This window comes from Podarcis pityusensis (assembly GCF_964106645.2).
Source record: "Podarcis pityusensis genome assembly, chromosome: 7".
NCBI lineage: Eukaryota > Metazoa > Chordata > Lepidosauria > Squamata > Lacertidae > Podarcis > Podarcis pityusensis.
Window position 1 is genome coordinate 88,297,313 of NC_138031.1, and position 20,768 is coordinate 88,318,080.

The following is a 20,768-nucleotide window of genomic DNA, read 5'->3' on the forward strand; positions in this document are numbered from 1 at the left end:
ATCCCCCAACACCACTTTCTGAACATGGCCCAGGAGGAAGGAGCAGAACCACTGCATAACAGTGCCCCCAGCTCCCAGCTCCTCTAGATGGTTCAGAAGGATGTCATGGTCAATGGTGTCAAAGGCCGCTGAGGGATCCAGCAGAACTAGGAAACAGCTCTCACCTTTGTCCCTAGCCTGGAAGAGATCATCAACCCGCGCGACCAAGGCTAGTGACCCTGGTGTCTAGGGCACTGGACATACTTTCTGTCTCTAAGTTCAGCCACTTTCTCTTGTTCCATAGAATTCAATGGAAGCTACTAAGAAATAATCCGCCTGTACCTGTACAGCTGTTTCAAGTGCACACTAGATTAGGCCACTATGGCTGAATCTGCATTGATATAAAAAACGTTGTGAAAATGCTTTTAAAGAAAACGTTGTAAAGTATATATGGAATTTGTCATTAGCTCATCAGCGCAATCTGGTGTCACATTTGTTTAATGCACTTAAAATGCACTTAAAACTTTATATTTGCAGTTGTATAGCTGAGTCCTCTGACCAAGGTTTAGGCTGCACAAATGACTTATGCCTGGACTTACAAAGGGTCATACAAATTGATACCATAACTACTTTCTTCTTTATTTTAGGATTTAAAATAAAATTAGTAAACATTTGGGGGTGGACGGGAGATTTATACTACTGTGAAATAAAATAATTCCTTTATAGTCGGTTAAAGACTGGTCCCAAGACTGAAAAGGTAGTGTTAGGTGTCCTCGGTATCTGTGTCTTCTAACCTCGTTATGTGTGCGCATTCATTTTCACATCTCATTTCTGGATTTGTTGTGATTTCCTGTATTGTTAATTGGCAACGTGGGAAATGCTCTTTCTGAATAGAAGTGAGCCCAGCTAGTATTTACAGATGGGAGGGTCTACTGCAGCCTGCAATGGAATCTAAGACCAGTTCAGTCTTGTTTCTTTTCTCCATGTGGCTCTTTGATCATTTGTAATGAATCTCATGTGACTGAGAAATTCTCCCACCAGACTTTTAGTATGATCTTGACCACACATATTTGTGGAACTTGAATTGTAACCAAGTCTTCTCAGGACTTTTATCAGAGAGGGAGGAAATCTTTGTGTTCTAGCTTTCCTGCACAGTTACTGATTTGTATATTAACACAATGCAATCTCTTCTAATGATCTCACATGTTTTCTGTCTTGGCCACAGACCATCAGTTAAAGGCCCCATTGGTGAAAGCGTGCCTTGGGTTACAACCTGTTTTGGTTTACATCCGGACCTCCAGAACGGATTATGGTTGTAAGCCAAGGTACCACTGTATTACACAATGCTACCCCCAGGCTCTGCTCCTCTTTGTCCACTCCCAGCAGCGCAGGGTCTGAGCCTCAGCCTAGCCAGCCGGCATCACGACACTCTGCCTCCTCAGAAAGAGCATCTCCTCCTCAGCCTGCATCGCATCGCCTTTCCTTCAGGGCGCAGCGGCAGCTCTTTCTTCTGGGCAGATGGCAGAGGGGAGTGGGCAGCTTCCTGCCAACCTGCCTCGGCCGCCCAGGGGAGGGAGGAGGACCACCATGTGCACTGCCAGATCCTGTGGACAGGTACCTGGGTGCTTCCTGGGCGCAGCAACCATTTGGGGGAGGGGAGGAGCGCTCTGTGCATTGTAAAAATCTGGCTCCCCCCGCCGCTTGCCCAGCTGGGCAAAAAGCACTTGGGAAGAGGTACCATGAGAGGGAAATCATGACAGGGAGAAGGTTCCTGCATTGCTCAGGACCCCTCTAGACTGATCTTTTATTGCAGGTGGCCATCACCCTTCGCACATTGTTGGGAGCGGGTGCAATCAGGTGTCCCCACAACAGGCTCTCATTGGAATGCCTACGACCTCTCTGGGTGCAAGGAAGGTGCCTTGACAGCTCCCTTGCATGCCAGAGCCAGACTCCGATGGGAGCCTGTTGTGGGGGCGCCTGATTGCACCCCCTCCCGACAATGTGCCCAAGGCGACGGGCCCCCCCAGCACTTCACACTACGCCACTGCACACAATCAAGCTTGATTTTCACCTTCATCCTCCTAAAAACACTGTCTGATGCATTCCAAAATTACCTACTCCTCATGATTTTACTTTTGAGATGCACTTTAAGTAGATGGCAGGTGCTAGAATAATTCTTGTGGCGGTGATGAAATCACATATGCATCTCACGAATGTTTTACTTACCCATGTCTGTTTTTGAACAAACATATATTAAGTGCTGTAAAATGTTGGATAATTGGGTCTGAAGTGAATTTTGATGAGTTTTGAAAGTTGGTAACATTTCCCTTAGAGAATGTTTTGAGGGAAGAACATGAGATATAAGCTAAATGTGATTTTGGTAGATCTGTAACCTTAAATATGGAACAGCCTTAGTGATGCAGAAAGTGTGGTGAGGGATCTGATTTCAAACAAAAATGGGGTGCATTAGGGCTCCTCCAGGCATCCGTTTTGTTGCACTTTCATGATGATTTGTGCTCATGATGCTACTGGAGCAGTCATACACAATCCAGCATTCAGTACTGGTTGTTTGCCTGCAAACCTTTCCAGTGGTCCACTGTTTCATTTCCAACCAGTGTATATCCCATAAAGTCATGATGAAATCCTATAACTTTTGATACCACAAATGTTCTGGTTTATTTTTGTCCAACCTTTGCTGCGCAGTAGCCTCCCTGACAGCAATAATGTGGCTTCATCAGGAAAGTCTCACAGAACTATCTAAAGCAGAATAATTTCACCACTAATGTGCTATCATCAAGAATGTGTCACATAATACACCTGCAATAAAAGATCAGTCTGGAGGGGTCCTGAGCAATGCAGGAAGCTTCTCCCTTTCGTGGCTTCCCTCTCACAGTACCTCTTCCCAAGTGCTGTGTGCATGTAGCTGTGTCAGAAACTGGGTGGAAAAGCTAGGAGACCTGGGTTGTGGGCAGCAAAACAGAACATCTAGTTGCCACTGGTGGGGAGGGGTTGGCAACATTATTTATGTATTATTTTGATAAGCATGAATCAATATGCACGCAACACATTCTTAATTTAAGCAGAAATTGTTAATACATGTATAATTTTGTGTTTACAATAAAAATATTGGTACCATGCTTCAGTTTTCATAGGGTTGCCATATGTCAGGAATTTCCCGTGCATATATGAAATTCTGCAGTCGGCAGCAGTGTCCGGTTGGAAATCTGCCGAATGTCCAGGTAAATCCAACCCCCCCCCCATAAAAATAGCTCAAAAACAACCTTTTTGCGATTTTGCCAAAACTCTTTGGCCAAAGAAAGCTCAACAAATTTTCTGTCTGGATTTTTACTGTTTGAAATATGGCAACCCTAGTTTTCTAAACACTACTCTTTATTGTTAAACTCTTTAACATATTGTCTATCCTTAACATACTTCAAGGCTGCAAAGCACATAAAGGTAAAGGGACCCCTGACCGTTAGGTCCAGTTGTGGCCGACTCTGGGGTTGCGGCGCTCATCTCGCTTTATTGGCTGAGGGAGCCGGCTTACTGCTTCCGGGTCATGTGGCCAGCATGACTAAGCCGCTTCTGGTGAACCAGAGCAGCGCACAGAAACGCCGTTTACCTTTCCGCCGGAGAGGTACCTATTTATCTACTTGCACTTTGATGTGCTTTCAAACTGCTAGGTTGGCAGGAGCAGGGACCGAGCAACGGGAGCTCACCCCATCATGGGGATTCGAACCGCCGACCTTCTGATCAGCAAGCCATAGGCTCTGTGGTTTAGACCACACTGCCACTACTTCAGTAATCCTTGAGTGTCAGCCAGGCACAAAAATGGCGCCCAGACTTTTTTAGGTGCTCGCAAATGGATAATCTTTAGGCACAAAATGTGCCTGGTGACCTGCTAATTTGGAACCCTGCTATGTAAAACTCCCAGTGGCTTAGTTAAATGATTGGGAGCTGATTTGTGGATTTTATATGTCTTACTGCCCCTCCCTTTTGACTGCAAATGCCTCCTGTCCTTCCGTTGTTAGACTGAAATACTTAACTGCAGTTAAGGCTAACCAGGATCCCTTCATAACCATGATTCAAAATTAGTGATCAACATTAAGCAATAAAAATCACTGCCTGTATGTGCAGGAGTCCAAGATCTCAGGGCTAGAACAGTATATACAGTTCTCTCCCCTGCAGCCACAAACAGTGTGGAATCCAGTGTGGTGCAGTGGTTAGAGTGTTGGACTAGGACCTAGGAGACAAGGACTGAAGCTCACTGGGTGACCTTGGGCCAGTCATTGCCTCTCAGCCTAATCTGCTTCACAGACTTGTTGTGGGGATTAAATGAGGAGGGGAAGAACCATGCACACCAAATCAAGCTTCTTCCAGGTCTATGATTTCCCACATGTCAAGGAGGGGGTCGCTTTCCCGAGTCCTCCCTCCAAGCTACTAATCAATCACATGCAGGCACCGAACGGGTTACCAGGCTTTATTGGCTTCTTTTCTGGCACCAGCTACAGAACATCAAACAGCAAGTCTAAAACACAGCATCTTCTCTCCCTCCCCCAGCAGGTTAACTCAAAGACTTATAGAGGATGGGGAATACTGGCAACCAGCCAAAGCCATCACATGCTTCCACTTTGGGGACTAATTGTTACCACCTGCCTGAGGTGGTACCACCTGCCACCCAGCAACACTTGCTCACAGGATCACTACTTCATGACACCACACATCCACCTTGTACCGTCCAGAGGTTCAGCCATAAACCCATATGAATTGCATACAACCTGGTGCTTTGGTGTATCAAGAAAACAGCATTTACCTACTCATACAATCTTGTTTTTCTCTCTCAGACACCGTCAAGCAGTAACATATTCTGCAGACAGATTGGAAAGGATCAACAGGGCTGATGCTTTAATTTGTGTAATTTACATAATTTATGTTGCTTCCACTGAATTGGCAGAATTCAGTATTGCAGCTTCTGAGTTGCAAAGGGTGTCCCTGCTGAAGACATCTGAATCTGAAGAGCACATTTGGTCATTAGATAATCCAGCTTCTTGTGAGGAAGACAGTAGAAGGGGGAAGCAGAGCCCTAAGCACTTCCCTCTTCTACTTTCCTAGGGAAGTGCATCGGGCTCTGCTTCCCCCAACGTCATTGGCGCTTCTGGAACTTCCCGTGGGACGTTTCTGCAACTACTTCTAATAGTGTGTTCCAGCTTCAGTCCAAGAGTAAATGGGAACATTAGCATCTGAACCTTTGATACCTGGTACTACTGTACAGAATGGAGTGCATAGATTGAATGCAGTTAATGAACTTCCCGTTACCAACTAAAGGAAGTTGACTCACCCTTTTGTGGTACTGTCTACTTGTGGATCATCAGCTGCCTCTGTGCACAGCAGTAAAAATCAGACAGTAAAAGAAAGTAGAAGAGGCAAGGAAGAGAGGCATGTGGAGAGGCAAAGGCACAGCAGTGACTGGGAATAGGTGAAGCAAATACCCCTCTCCCACCTAAACTGTCTGACCTAGGAGGCAGTACCATTACCACTAAAGATGACAGGCTAACCCCACGTTCTTTCTGGAGATTGATATTAATTCCCCCGAATCTCATTGATTATAACTAGCACTTTTAAAAAGGATAAGTAAAAAGGGCCATGAAGTTGTTACAGTAAGTGCCACACTTTTAACTGTTACGGGAAATTCTGGGTGCAGGTTTACTCTGCTGCCCTGCTCATCGGGGTGCCACTCCCCATGGGTCTTTCTTGGTCAGCAAAAGCAGGAATCTCCAGCAAAGTTAAATAAGCAAACAGCGGTCAGTAGACCTGATCTTTATTGTTGCAACAAGGTTCAAACACCACAAAAGAGTAGGAATCCCAAGCATGGGGTTGCATGGACTTCTAAGACCTTCCCTCCCTTCCCATAATACAGTTCAAGAAGCATCATCAATACATCATCAGACATCACCAACATGTCATAAAGAGGGAGGGGATCTCTTGAGGTTACATGAGCTCAACCCCCAGTCCTGTTATCAGATACAATTCCCAATACATTTTAAGTACCCACCACCTAAAGAACAATAAAACTATTCACACCCAACCTTGCCCTCTGGGCTTCCTGAAGGTGGGCTTTGTGAATACCTGGCTTCAGCAAACTCCATCAATGGATATCTGTCTGGTCCATTGTTACCTACTGACTCTATGCCTCAGGGATTATGGAGACAGGGGAAGCCCTGGATTCCACTCTTCCAGAGGAGTTATTTGCCATTGGAACCAAAGAAATGATTCTATATTGGATAATTGGAGGAAACAGTACTGGTACATGGTATCCACTTATTGCTACAGGTTTTTATAGACTACTTTTCTGAGCTTCTTTGTTGTTGTGTATGTATGCATGGTGCCTGTGTCAATGGTCATTGTCCTGGCCTTAGTCAGAGGCTGTGGTGGGGACTTGGGATTTTGGGGAAGTTGTTTAACTGCCCCCACCCTCCACCCCCGTTCCTGGTTTTAACATAACATTTGGGGGGTGGGATGGGTGCCAGTTCTGCATACCCCAGAAAAAAGCACTGATTATTACTTGGGCACTAGTCACAAGGAATGCCTCCCAGCACTTCTCAGGGCAAAGAAAGAGACATATACAATTGTTTTATGACCAGAGAAGTGGAGGTTAAATGACGCACAGTCCAAGAGAAAAGATGATGCCCAACATGAGACTGAAAGCTATTTACAGTTCTGGCTGCCTCACCTCAAAATGGATATTGTAGAGTTAGAAAAGTTTCAGTAACAGGCAATCAAGAAGCAACTCCATTGTGAAGAAAGGTTGCAGCGTTTTTAGTTTAGAGAACAGGCAAGTAAGAGGTGACATTATAGAAGTTTATAAAATTATGCATGGCACAGAGAAGGTGGATGGAGAAAAGTTTTTCTCCCTTTCTCGTTGCTCTAGAACTTATGGGAATCCAGTAAAGCTGAACGTTGGAAGATTCAGGACAGGTAAAAGAATGTACCTGCTGCCAAGAATCATTTCCTTCAACTCAGCTTTTAGAAAAAAGGGGGGGAAAGGAGACAAGCTTTGGATTAGGAAAACCAAGCTGAAATGTACACAATACATTTGAACAATGTTTAAGGAAGTCCAGTGACTCCTGTTTGCCTGTAACCCTTCAATAATATTTATGTAAACAAAATTATTTAACAAAATTTGTAGACCTCTTGACAGTAGTAAAACCTCTAACATTATCTGTCTATACAAGGGAGTTTTCAGAAGTTTGGGCAGGCAATGCACCTGGCTACTGTTCACCTAGTGAGTGTGATGCCCCAGTGCATCTTGGGGGGGCAGGGTGCATGTAGGGCAGCAGATTGTTCAAGAATCTCAAGTTCAAATGTTTTTGCTTATTGGTCGCCATCAAAATAATCCAGGACAATTTGTAATTTGTAATGGAGGCTTAGCTCGCTGCAGGCCAACTCAGAGCTTGTGGCATTGAAGCAACTTTATCTAGCCTCTGGAGAGCTTTTCTTATTGCATTACAATTTCACGCACACCTTGGAAAGGTAAAGGACCTCTGCAAAAGGTCCGCCTCTTGACAGGATCTTTCAGAAACGCATTATTTCCTCTGATGTGTGCCGAACCTCTGAAGGTGATGCCAACTGTATTTATAGGACCTAACGTGGTTCTCTTTGCTCTATTTCCGTAATTGTTTCAGTTAATTGATTTAAACCTGCAGCCCTAGTGTTACTGCACAAAACTTCATATTTCCAAAGTCCCATGGGGTAATAATAGTGGCTTATTCTCTCAGAGCAGGGGTGCACAGCCTTTGGCTTCCTGGATGTTGTTGAACTCCACTTCCCATTATTCCTGAACACTGGCCATGCTGACTCTGGCTGATGGAGTCCACCAACATCTGGAGGGCCACAGGTTCCCCACCACTCTTCTGAAACCTGCTGGTACTGCGAAGTAGATGTTGTGGCTTAAGCCTGTTGAGAAAAAGGCATGATGGAAATGCAGGATACAGCTGACCCCTGGCAAAAACAACTCTTTCAAGGGCTAAACCCTTAGCATCCACGACATTTTCATACCCTCCAACATATCCAGGCCAGAAACCAGGATGCACATTTTCCGGTTCATGCTCCTGGGTGAGTCACGTGACCTACGTGAGAGGGTGGCCCTGAAAAAAGCACTTTTCAGGGGGAGTTTGTGTGAGATCACAGCACCCAAAATGGCTGCTATGCTCTCATGTGAAAAAATGGGGTGTCCTGGTTTTCTCAGGACACTTGCAAGGTGTGGTATATGGGTATGCTGTGATGGCCATGAGAACAAAGCTTCAATGAAATTAAAGGGTGTGTTCACATTACTGCCTTAGAGCACAGTGAAGTTGTTGTTTCTTCAGTGTGTTTCACAGCTCTTCCCCCCCAGCTGTTATATTTGTTTCTGTTTGTGTTCACACCAGGGGGGCAGTGATGGGTGGGGATGTCCTTGACCCTATGCAAAGGTTTCATGTCTTGGATAGACATTAATAAGGAAGGGATTAAGGACTCCAGTTGGTGTGAAGCTGGTTTAAGAAACAACACATCAAACGATAGTAATTTTTAACAAAGTACAGAATATATAAACATTTGGATAACATTGTGTGAACACGGATTAAAAACCCAGCACTGGAAACTCACAGCAAATGGGAGAGTGAATACAGTCTTAATTGGACTCTTCTTAAGTGCAGCCAAGTTTTTCCCCCTAATGGCAACACCCTGCCTCAGTTCTGAGCTTTGTGTTTATGTGTATGGAGAAAGTTCTGCTTCTCTTTTTTGACATGTGTCATGTCTGCAAAAATGTGGAATACAGAAAAGCTGGGTATGCAGATTGTGTGTGAAGCATTGGCCATGCAACAGAGAGACAAATGGCTCATGAAACAAGCAGGCTGTCAGGAGATCTCAGTGAAAATGCCTTGAATCCTGGCGCTAAGCTCATGAGGACACAGGGCATATCGAGACTGTGAAACTCAAAGCTCTGGTGATGTGTTTGCTTTTTGTCTGCCTTGACAGCCTTATATCTTCCTTGCTCTCTGCCTACTTGTGCCTTTCATGACTGTGTTTATTTCAGTTAATGGTTGTTGAATCTCACAGCACGGACCAGACTCTTCTTAAATGGTGCCAGCTAGTCTAGTTCCATTGATTTATTTGGAGCTATCCTAATGAAAGTACTTTAGTGCATCTTGATCCAGCCTCATTAATGGCAGTGCTGCAGTGTTTAGACAATTAATTGGTTAATCAATTAAAAACTTTTGGTTAACCAGGTGCCCTGATTAATCAGACAACAATATTGGAGGAAATTAACTGTTTTTACTCCCAAGTATTTAAAACACTGATGGTAGCAGCCATCATAGAGGAGCCATCCTGCCATCTCTCATACATATGAGTGGGTGCCTCTATTAAGATGATACCTTCTGCATACCCTCCAACATTCCTCAGATGAAAATAGGGACATCTATTCTATATCATGATCACTGCTTGAGCATTTCCTCCTAGTCAAGAACAAAAGTTATTAGAGGAAACACACAATACTCCAATATTTTAAGCACAAAAATGTTTGAATTCATGTATTACTTTCAGGGAAGCCTGAGGGGGGGAAAGAAAACCCCAAATCAATGAACACAACTCTCTCTCTCTCTCTCTCTCTCTCTCTCTCTGTGTGTGTAGACTGTGTGATGTCATCATGCATTTATGAGTAATTGGGAATCATGACAACTTTGAGTAAGCGTTATTGTTGCAATTGTGCAGGTGTATGATATGAGGTATCCCAGTGTTTATTTTGGGGACCAAGGACATGCAAACCTTTGAGTCTGAGGATACATAAAGTTTCTTTTTTTAGTATTTTAAACTTCTGAGAAAATTAGAAATGTGTTAGTGACTGCAACAACCTGGTGCTGTGGTGAATCCTGGATAGATCAGCTACTCCTACTGCCTCCCCCACCTCTCAGGTATCCCCTCCGCCAGCTGTCCTGGGACTCCCCTTCACCCAAATGTACAAAATGGGGAGACTCATCCGATTTCAGAAGGTCCCAGAGCAATGCCTTTCCCCCTTCTGCATGAGAAGCCAGACAAGAAGGGGCCTTGGAGGGAGGTGTCTTCGCTTTGGATGACCTCTCCCCACCTCCGCACTCCCCTTTCTCTCTAGGAATCTAGTCTGATTTGTTTTAAGCCAGAGAGAGAGCCAAGCTGCAGGATCAGAGCTCTCTGCGTCTCTCTTGAAGCAGGAGTCAAAGAGGAAATGCCCGCTACACACAGAGGTGGCAGTGGCTCAGAGATACTTCAGGTTTCCAAACGAAACTGGCAATGAAAGATAAGGCAGCAATGCAAAGAAGCTGGGCAGGGACCTAAGAGGTTTGAATGCAGAGCAGCCCCTCCCTGTTGTGAGCTCATAAGAGCGTGCAAATGAGAATGGCTGCTTCTCTCTTTCCCTGGCCAGGAGGTGGAAGGAGCAATGAATCAAAAGGTGGAGAAAGATTTGAGATTTTTTGAGGGGAGGGAAGAACAGGCTTGCATTTGGGAATTTGGGACTCTGCAGGACAAAGTGAGAAGTCAGGATGTCTTAAGGGTTTTCATGAAGGTCATGGCATTTTTGTGACAATTGGAGACTATGTATATATCATAGTGGGGGCCCTTCAAGACCCCACTGCTGTTTGAGTAGATCTGAAAACTAGGCTGCTGCTGGTTCATCACTCCTAGGATTTAGCTCCTGAACTCTTTTTTGTTTACAGGATTTTGTTCCTGGCACCCAGTGCCCTTACTGTGCCCTTATTACAGTCTAAACTGACAATTTAATTAAACAAACAAATACGGTAAATAGTTGGTGCATACCCAATTGTTACTCAGCTGTTACCTTGATCTTTTGTCATTGGACTGAGGTGCTTAATCGACTGAAGCTCCACTTTTGCTCATGGAGCAGGTGAATTCCCAACTGAGCTGAGATTTACGTTCAAGGATTCTAGAATCAAGACTGTCCAGTTGACAGCACTGACAGGTCTCCTTGGCAACCATTAAAGCACCTAAGAAGAGGAAGGAGGAAACATGGGTAATAAGGCCTGATGTGTCAGCCACTGACTCCTGGCTAATGTTGGTTGTGGTCCAGCACACATCTTGTGGATGAGGAGGGTGGCAATTACACAGAGAGAATAACGACAACAACAAAGCTGTCCACTAACACAGCCTCCCATCAAGAGCATCGCCCCTAAACAAAGCAAGCCACAAAAGAGACAAGAGCATCCCCAGAGCAGTAGTTCATGGCAGAATCTTTTCATCACTGTTCCTTTGTTCCCAGAGTTTCCAGAGCATGAGACAGGCCTAGGCCTCCTTCCTTTTCAGAGATGTGAGCATTTACAAAATGCTCCTTCTCTAACCCTTTTCTATAAGATGGAGGACACTTGGCTTATCAGCAGTACATGTAAAAAGGATCCAGGAGTCTTAGTAGATGTTATGTATTGGGTTTAACACATTTTATGTTACAAGGCACGTTCTAACCAATCGTATAAGGGTTGGTAGACGAATGTTCTAATGGCTAGTAAGCGCATGGACTTTCAACTGTCAACTGTCAACAGTCAGTTCATGCTCAGCATTATTATTGTGTTGTCCAGTCAATTCAGTTCTTGTTTTCCTATTCGTGAGCTCCCGCCGGCTGCCAGAGGCCCAAGACCGCACCGCAGCACCACCACCTGCTGCCTTGCAGTAAGCGCTACCTCACCGGAGCACTTACTGGACTTAGCAAATAGTCCCGGAAACGAGACCGCGCCTGCCGTGTCTTCGCAACCACCCACAATCACACAAGTGACTGCTCCAGGTCCGAGGATGGCCACCAAAGTCGGCCACCATCGGACTATGGCTCTGCCAAATAAGGAGCTACGTCTGACTACAAGGCTTCACTAGGGAGGCAGACAAGGTGGATGTCCTACTGACAGTGCTGGGAAGTTCCGCTGTCACTCTACTGGAAGGTCTGATGGCACCCAGGGACACAGAGGCATGCACTTTCGATGGGCTGATACAGGCTATGACAAGACACCTCGCGCCTCAGCCAAGTAAGAACCACCGCCGCCATGACTTTGCGCACAGACAGCAACAAGCGCAAGAGTCAGTGAGTGAATACATCACAGCGCTCCGGGTTCATCAGTGGCGTGCAAGACAGCTGTCTCCACCGCAAGCTGCTGGCAAAAGACAACATCACGATGATGGAAGCAATGAATATGGCCACAGCCTTTGAGAAGGATAACGCCCACGAGGCGGCCCATAGCCCACATACCAAAAGGAGAACATCCAGTGAGACCGGTCGTCTTCCATATATTCCCACAATGAGGATGTCCACGAGCTTCAGATTGATCCGACCGACACCACCGCTCCCAAGCTACGATCGCATCGTTGAACCAGCAGTCATCTGACACACCTCAAGGGACCTGCGCCAGCTGCGGAGAAAACCATGAGCGTTGGACATGCAGGTTTCGGGACGCCACATGTCACCGCTGTGGGAAGACTGGGCACATTGGTCAAGTCCGCTGCTCCAAGACCTCCGGAGCACAACCCAAGCAACGTGTTCACGATGCCTACATAGAGGAGGAGTTACAGTCCATCTCTCCAGCCAGGGTACTTCAACTTCCGTCCCCGGGGCCCAATAAGCTTAGGGTACAACTCAAGATAGAGGGAACCCTGTGCACTATGGAGTTGTATACCGGCTCATCCTACTCCATAATATCTGCTAAGACTCTGAAAGAGCTTTGCCCTAATGGCGGTCAGAGGACAGGATCCCCAGAGGACAGGATCACACTTCAAAACGACCTTGACAGATTAGAGAACTGGGCAAAAACAAACAAGATGAATGTTAACAGGGAGAAATGTAAAGTATTGCACTTGGGCAAAAAAAATGAGAGGCACAAATACAAGATGGGTGACACCTGGCTTGAGAGCAGTACATGTGAAAAGGATCTAGGAGTCTTGGTTGACCACAAACTTGACATGAGCCAACAGTGTGACGCGGCAGCTAAAAAAGCCAATGCAATTCTGGGCTGCATCAATAGGAGTATAGCATCTAGATCAAGGGAAGTAATAGTGCCACTGTATTCTGCTCTGGTCAGACCTCACCTGGAGTACTGTGTCCAGTTCTGGGCACCACAGTTCAAGAAGGACACTGACAAACTGGAACGTGTCCAGAGAAGGGCAACCAAAATGGTCAAAGGCCTGGAAACGATGCCTTATGAGGAACGGCTAAGGGAGCTGGGCATGTTTAGCCTGGAGAAGAGGAGGTTAAGGGGTGATATGATAGCCATGTTCAAATCTATAAAAGGATGTCACATAGAGGAGGGAGAAAGGTTGTTTTCTGCTGCTCCAGAGAAGCGGACACGGAGCGAGGGATCCAAACTACAAGAAAGAAGATTCCACCTAAACATTAGGAAGAACTTCCTGACAGTAAGAGCTGTTTGACAGTGGAATTTGCTGCCAGGGAGTGTGGTGGAGTTTCCTTCTTTGGAGGTCTTTAAGCAGAGGCTTGACAACCATATGTCAGGAGTGCTCTGATGGTGTTTCCTGCTTGGCAGGGGGTTGGACTCGATGGCCCTTGTGGTCTCTTCCAACTCTATGATTCCTCCTCTCCGCCCAGCCCCCATAGTGCTGTGGGACTTCCAGAGAAAAAGAATCCAGCTAAACGGGATGGGCACCTTCAAGGTCCAGTTTAAGAAGTACACCAAGAATTTGAACCTCATCCTAACTGAAGGCCCATTCACTAGCCTTCTAGGCCTAGCATGGTTCGGGCCGTTAGGCTTAGGAATTTCAGGGCTTAATCAGATTTCCCCTGGGGCAGATTTTGAATCAATCTGCCAGGAGTTTCCATCAGTCTTCAATGGAACCCTGAGCCTGTACAACAGACCCCCAATTTCCCTACGGCTCAACCCCACGGTGCAACCCATTTGTGTCAAGGCCCGTAGAGTCCCGTTTGCACTTAAACCCACGATCGATGAGGAGCTTGATCGCTTAGTTGCCCAAGGGGTATTAGAGCTGGTAGCTTCGGGAACCTGGGAAACCCCGATGGTCACACCAGTTAAGCTGGACGGCTCAGTTCATATCTATGGCGATTACAAATGCACCCTGAACCGGGCCTTACAGGACCAGGCGTACCTGGTTCCAGTGGTGAGCCGCGTGTTAGCAACCCTGGCTGGAGCCAAGATCTTCAGGAAGCTGGATTTAGTGCAAGCTTATCAGCAGCTAACCGTTGATGAGGCCACCACAGATGCCCAGACAAATGTGACTCATAGGGGTGCTTTCAGGATCAAATGCCTACAGTTTGGAGTTAGCGTGGCACTAGGGTTATTTCAGAGCCTAATGGACCGTCTCCTTAAAGGCATCCCCGGAGTCATGCCATTTTCTGACGATGTGCTGATTGCCACATCGTCAAGAGAGGACTTTGCCGCCAGATTACGGATAGTGCTCCAATGCTTCCAGGCGGCAGGACTTAAGGTAAAACAAAAAGTGTCTGTTGGGAGTAAGCAGTGACAGAGAAATGGGTACTTGGGGAGATTCTGTGCCCAGGCCAGGGTGGGAACCAGACAGGTTTCTGGTGACTGAGTTACCCCAGCAGGGCGACTTCAGGTCGGAATCCTCAGTGGCTCCATCGGCAGTGACTCCTTTGGAGCCGGCCTCCCTGACCACCCCACTCAGACCGTGGGTACTGGAGGAACCTCCTGGGTCACCCACTCGGGCACAGGAACCGTGACGGTCCCAGTGGGAGCGGAAAAGGCCAGCACACCTTGATGACTATGTTTGTTCCTTTTGTTAGGAAGTTGGGGGAAGGAGTGTTATGTATTGGGTTTAACACATTTCATGTTACAAGGCGTGTTCTAACCAATTGTGTAAGAGTTGGTAGACGAACGTTCTAATGGCTAGTAAGCGCATGGACTGTCAACTGTCAACGGTCAGTTCATGCTCAGCATTATTATTGTGTTGTCCAGTCAGTTCGGTTCTTGTCTTCCTATGAGTGAGCTGTTGTCACTGACAAATGTTGAATAAACATAGTTGAGGATCTTATACTGCCTTGGGCTTCTGACTTTTTCTGAACATTTAACAGTAGACCACAACATGCGTCAACAATGTGATTCTGCAACAAAAAAAAGCTAATGCTATTCTAGGCTGCATCAACAAAAGTCCCATCTCTTGATCAAGAACCACTCTATTCTGCCTTGGTCAGACCACACATGGAGTACTGTGTCCCGTTCAGGGTAAGACAAGTTAAGAAGGATACTGACAAGCTGGAACGTGTGCAGAGGAGGGCAACCAAGATGATCAAGGGTCTGGAAAGCAAGCCCTATGAGGAACGCTTGAGGGAACTGGGTATATTTAGCCTGGAATAAAGGAGAATGAGAGGAGATATGATAGCCATCTTCAAATACTTGAAGGGCTGTCACATGGAAGATGGAGCAAGCTTGTTTTTTCCTGCTCTGGAGGGTAGGACATGAACCAATGGCTTCAAGCTACAAGAAAGGAGATTCCAACTCCAGCTCGTCCTTCCTCCCAGGGCACCCTGATTTTGCGCTGCCTGTGGATGGGGTGTGAAACCTGCACAACCAGCATGGTAAAAACCATTTTCATTATAAGGGAGGGAAGGAATAACTTTTCTCCTGCATGTGATAACCCTCAAAGGCTGTATGCTTTCTTGCAAAATGAGCCAACCCTGCAGTCCTTTCCTCCAGTCGTGTCCCTTGCAATGCTGTGGTGTTGCCTGGGGGCTCCTGTGAGGAGTGCTCCTTAGCACTGCAGACTGTTGGATCTCCCAGCACCTTGCAACCACTCTGCCCCCTCTCACTGTTTTGTTCTGCCTCTATCACCACACCCTCGCCGGATGTACTTCGCAAATGTTAAATACTTTCTTCTTTCTCACTAACCCTCCGTTCCTTCTCCCGCACTGCCTAATGTCCCTGAACAGTCCTTTTCCCAATATTATAATTCCCTTCACGATGTTTGCCAAGGCTGCCCAGATCTATTTCACCCTTAACTGTGTGCACATTTACTTATCCCCTGTTTTCCCCAGGCAATTAGCCTTATGGAATGTGTTAAATCCAAACAGAAACATCTCATCAGAAGCCCGCATGGATAAATGTACATCATCCATGTATAAGACTGCACAGTTAATGTTCAGTAGCATACAAATTATGCTTTTTAGAAATGTGTTGACCAAGAGTGCTGAATGTATTTGTTCTTAGTTTTATAGTGGCTGAAACCATGGCAGGTTAATCTAAGGCCTACATTAAGGAACCTTTTGGAATATGAGGGAAGTACAAAACTAAACTGGAGATAAGACTTTGAAGAGTCGTTTGTTCTTGCATTGCTGTGCTGCTCCCTGTTTAAACCAATGCATACCTTAAACATGACTCTTGCAGAGACTTATGATTGATTTTTATGCTCCCAATTAAGCTGCAATTGCTATATATGGGGATTATACTCTTCAGACTCTGTTTCCAGTGTGCAAGGTATCCTGTCGGTAAAAAAGGGAATAAAAAAGGGAATAAAATGGGGCAAAAACTACCTAATTAGTATATCAAACTAGGAAAATTGTCACAAATTGGGTTCTATATGAACATTAATAGCTGTGCAGGTATGTTAATAATTAGGGATGAGTCGTGGATGCCCCATCCTCCAGCGTGCTGCAATGCCATCATTTGGCTCTGCCTCATTGTCTGCTCCACCTCCTTCTGTTTTCTGATATTAATTGTGTACTTGCATTTTGCCACAATTTGCAGTTTATGTGTTGTTTTTCTTGTACCCCATGCACCACCTCATATACACCTTGATTTAAAACATTGTACAACTGATCTTGCTCGATAAAGCAAATAGGTTTGAAGGAGGGGTCTTGATGAATGAAGAGTCCACTTTTGTAATTCAGATTTTTTGCCCTCTGCTATGCTGTTGCATTTGCCTGGAATACTGTCCACCATCCCTTTGTGGCTCCCCAGCAAACCAGCCTCACGTCCACTGTCCCAGGCTATCAGGGCCGGCCCAAATCATTTTGGCACCTGAGGTGGACCCCAAAATAGCTTCTTACCAGGGAAAGGGGGATGAGAGAAGATCTACATCAGAAACAAGGGAGGGAAGAAAGATTGACATTGGGGTCTGCTGCCCTGGTGAATCCTACTACCTGAGATGGTCAACTCACTTTACCTCATGGGTGGGCGAGCCCTGCTGGCTATCTACAGATGGACAGTACATCTTAATGTGACTTATGTGTATAAACCAAAATTGTGTGGTTGGTTGTCTTGTATTTTTTCCAGGGGGCTAACCATGTTTTTTTGGCACAAGGATATTATGCATGTACACAGTCAAGGATGGCAGCAACAAGGCTGGAGCAACAGACGAGGGGAGAGGGCTGGCACACTCACATTTCCTATACACAACGGGCTAGAACAAGAGTGGGAGAATATCCATTCTGGCCTTTTGTGTATTTCGTTTGGACTGTCCAGTCAGAAAACGCCTCTGTACTCCGATTCAGTGTGTTGTTTCTCTTTGATACCTGTAATGATAACATCATATTTGATGCCCTCAAAATGGCATTTCCACCAAGACATAAAACGTGATTAAGAATACCATGAGGATTCTGGCTGCAGAGGATAAATCAGTAGATTAAATATATAATGGAAGCCAAAAGCATGAAAAAGAAAAAAAATAGCTCTGAAGCTTGAAGGAATGCAATTAACCAAGGAAGGGCAGCATGGTTGGGTTGTAGTCTGCCTTATTATTCACTCTTTCCAGAGTTACCCAGGCAGAAATGTATTTCTTAGTAATTTTTGCTAAGCAGAGAATCTTCCAAATCATATTGTAACAGGTAACAAGGCCACATGTTACATTCATCACATGGAACTTGTATTATTTGTTTAATATATTCCTATCCTGCCTTGTCATATGTAATTTCAGGAAAGAGGGGAGCTAAAGAGGGGGGTAGAAAATGAGAAAGGCAGCCAAGAACTCTCTTTGCCTGTCTCCAAATAAACCCTGAAAGCTCTCTGCAGCCAGAGCCTGACTGATACGTAACTATTTACATGATGTTTGGAATGTGTACCTAGAGAGAGGCAAATCTGTTGGTTTCAGTTTCTCTCATTTTCTCATTATTCCAACCTTAATTTCATTTCTCCATATTTCTACATCATTTATTATTTTTAAAAAACTTCGTGAAAACTCATCAGTGAATTTGTAATATACGCATTTTTGTATGCTATTTTGCCTAAAACACACATTTTTCCAAAGGAAATTTCCCAAATTTAATGCATTTTTGCAATGCAATGTACACTAATATATGAATGTTATGCACACTTTACCCTAATATATGCATTTTTGTACCCAGTTATTAGCTAGAGAACTGCATTGCAAAGTTCAGAGAAGTGGGACTATTGAAAGATGTTCTGCTTCAGTTCATCTATTGTTTCAGAAAGTACAATTTTTTAATGGTTAGCTTTAAATGTGAATTGAATCAAATTTCTCCCCCATCCCTACATACAGCCTTGCTCTCAGTAGACAGTGGTGCCTTGGTAATAAAATGGCTTGGCTCCTGAACACCACAGACACTCACAAAGTGCGTGTTCCGGTTTGCGAACTTTTTCAGAAGCCAAACATCCGACGTGGCTTCTGCAGCTTCTGACTGAGTGCAGGAAGTGCCTGCAGCCAATCAGAAGCTGCGCCTTGGTTTTCAATCCGTTTCAGGAGTCAAATGGACCCCTGGAACAGATTAAATTCGAGAACCAAGGTATCACTGCAATGGTTTCCATTTAAGTTACTTTCCTGAAGGAAACTCAAAGCACCTGATAATTTGATTTAGCAATATCAAATTATCAGTCCAAATTAGGGCTGTGCTATAAATTGATATATTGTCTGATATTGAATTTTAAATCAAATTGTGAAAACTGTTTGTTTTTTGAAAATGACCTTTCAATATATCACAAATCATGTGCGTGGTATTAAAAAATCACAATATCGGAAAAACCGGGAAGCGTGTGCTTCTTGCTGTATGTGCAGCCTTTGCTAACTGCCTCAGTCAACTCTTGCCTGCCAGCAGGCTGCTGAAAAAGCTCTCCCTTGCCATCACTACAAACAGCTACAGAAACCGGTTACAGGCTAAGCAAAAAGCGCTGCCTCTTTGAGAAACAGATCTTTCAGAAACAGTTAGCTTTCCCCTGCCATAGCTACACAGTCTCCCCTGCCTCCCGATTATCTGCAGCCAGCAGATGTTTGGCTGGAAGATGCTGCTGCTTCGTCTCTCCCCTCCTCTTTGCCTTGCTCTGCAAATTGCTTCCTTCCTTGCTCCACCTTCTCTCCCCCCCCCATGTGATTGTCTGTCTCCCCACCCCCATTTGTTGGTGTGCTCAGATTTGTAAAGCCAGCTGATGCCTGGAGCCTTTTGTCTGTGGAACTCCCCCCCCCCATGCTTGGCTTGGGACTTGCTTCAGAATAAAAGTGGGGGACCCCCTGTGTTTGTTATGTGTGCCTTTCTTTTGAGGAAGAAGCAGCCCAGAGGTTTCGTATTAACCCAGCCTACGCAGCCAGCCCCATACTTTCGGCACTCCCCTCCCCAGTTCAAGCAGGAGGGAAATGCACTCTCGAAATACGCTCTCCAGATGCTTGCTGGCTTGCAAGTTGCTTCAGAGTTAAAGAAAAAAAGGGCCCTGTTCTGCCTTTTGAGCCTCTTCCCTTTCCCTCCATCTGTGTCTCCCCCCTCGTTATGCCCCCCATTTTCTCCTCCAGTCCCACTCCCCACCCCCACCCCTTTGATTTCTCACACATTTGTTATTATTAATAACAAATCAATATATTGATATTAAATGTGAAATTTTGGGTGCACTGTCAATCAATCAAATAACTGGTGTGGGATGTATAAGACTCAGTGGTGAATTATATTTGAATAGCTAAAAGTGTGACAATGAATTGGCTTTTTTTCTTGTTTAGTAATGTAATTAGATTTTTAGGGAACATTCTCTCACCTTACCTTTGATATATATGCTACTGATTATTTAATTTTAGAGAAAATGTGCTAATTTAAACATTATTGCTACAGTAGTACTATAACTTAGCAGTTGTAACAATATGTTAAAGGTAAGTAAAATTTTAGCAGTTTTTGAATTAGACCCATAAGTAGCAGCAGTTGCCAAGCATATTACCACGTTCACCTCCACATAGCTCCAGCCTTATTTCAGATATCGTGATATATCGAAATATTGTGATGTTTAGCTGGTGATATATTGTGATGTTGAAAACCAGATATCACCCAACCTAGTCCAAATATATTTGCACTTCATTCTGACAAAAGGGGCTTAGTGCCTATCATAAATCTAATTGGGGAAAGGGGAGACAACCTCAACCCTGAAAATCCCCAGGTGATCAAACAGGAAAGGGCTATAGAAAGTTGCTGTTGCTTCTTTTGGGTCCTGGGTCAGTGCATCTGGCTGTTAACCAGAAGGCTGGTGGTTTGAGGGCTGTGGGCAGGATTCCTGCAATGCAAGGGGTTGGACTAGATGACCCTCGAGGGCCCTTCCAACTACACTTGGGTCATAGAGGTAAATATGTTTGTGGGCTGAAGAAAACCATGAATAATCTCTAATAATGAGTTTGAAGTGTAGATATGGAAGTACAGTCATACCTCGGGTTGAAGTAGCTTCAGGTTGAGCGTTTTCGGTTTGCTCTCCACGATGACCCAGAAATAATGGAACGCATTACTTCCGGGTTTTGCCGCTTGTGCATGCGCAGACGCTCAAAATGTTGTCACGTGTATGCGCGGAAGCGGCGAATCATGACCCACAGACGCACAG

General features: G+C 45.2%; 1 protein-coding gene and 1 long non-coding RNA gene across 5 annotated transcripts in view; one reads left to right on the forward strand and one right to left on the reverse strand.

Moving 5' to 3' along the window:
* The window catches only part of SLC24A3 (solute carrier family 24 member 3), a 171,335-nt gene that overhangs the window by 56,597 nt on the left and 93,970 nt on the right, over window positions 1–20,768 (forward strand). The window lies entirely within an intron of this gene.
* Window positions 5,768–11,351, reverse strand: LOC308482268. The gene is made up of 2 exons (XR_013989171.1): window positions 10,832–11,351; window positions 5,768–7,932 (listed from the first exon to the last, which is right to left on the reverse strand). It is a non-coding gene; the product is annotated as an uncharacterized lncRNA (long non-coding RNA).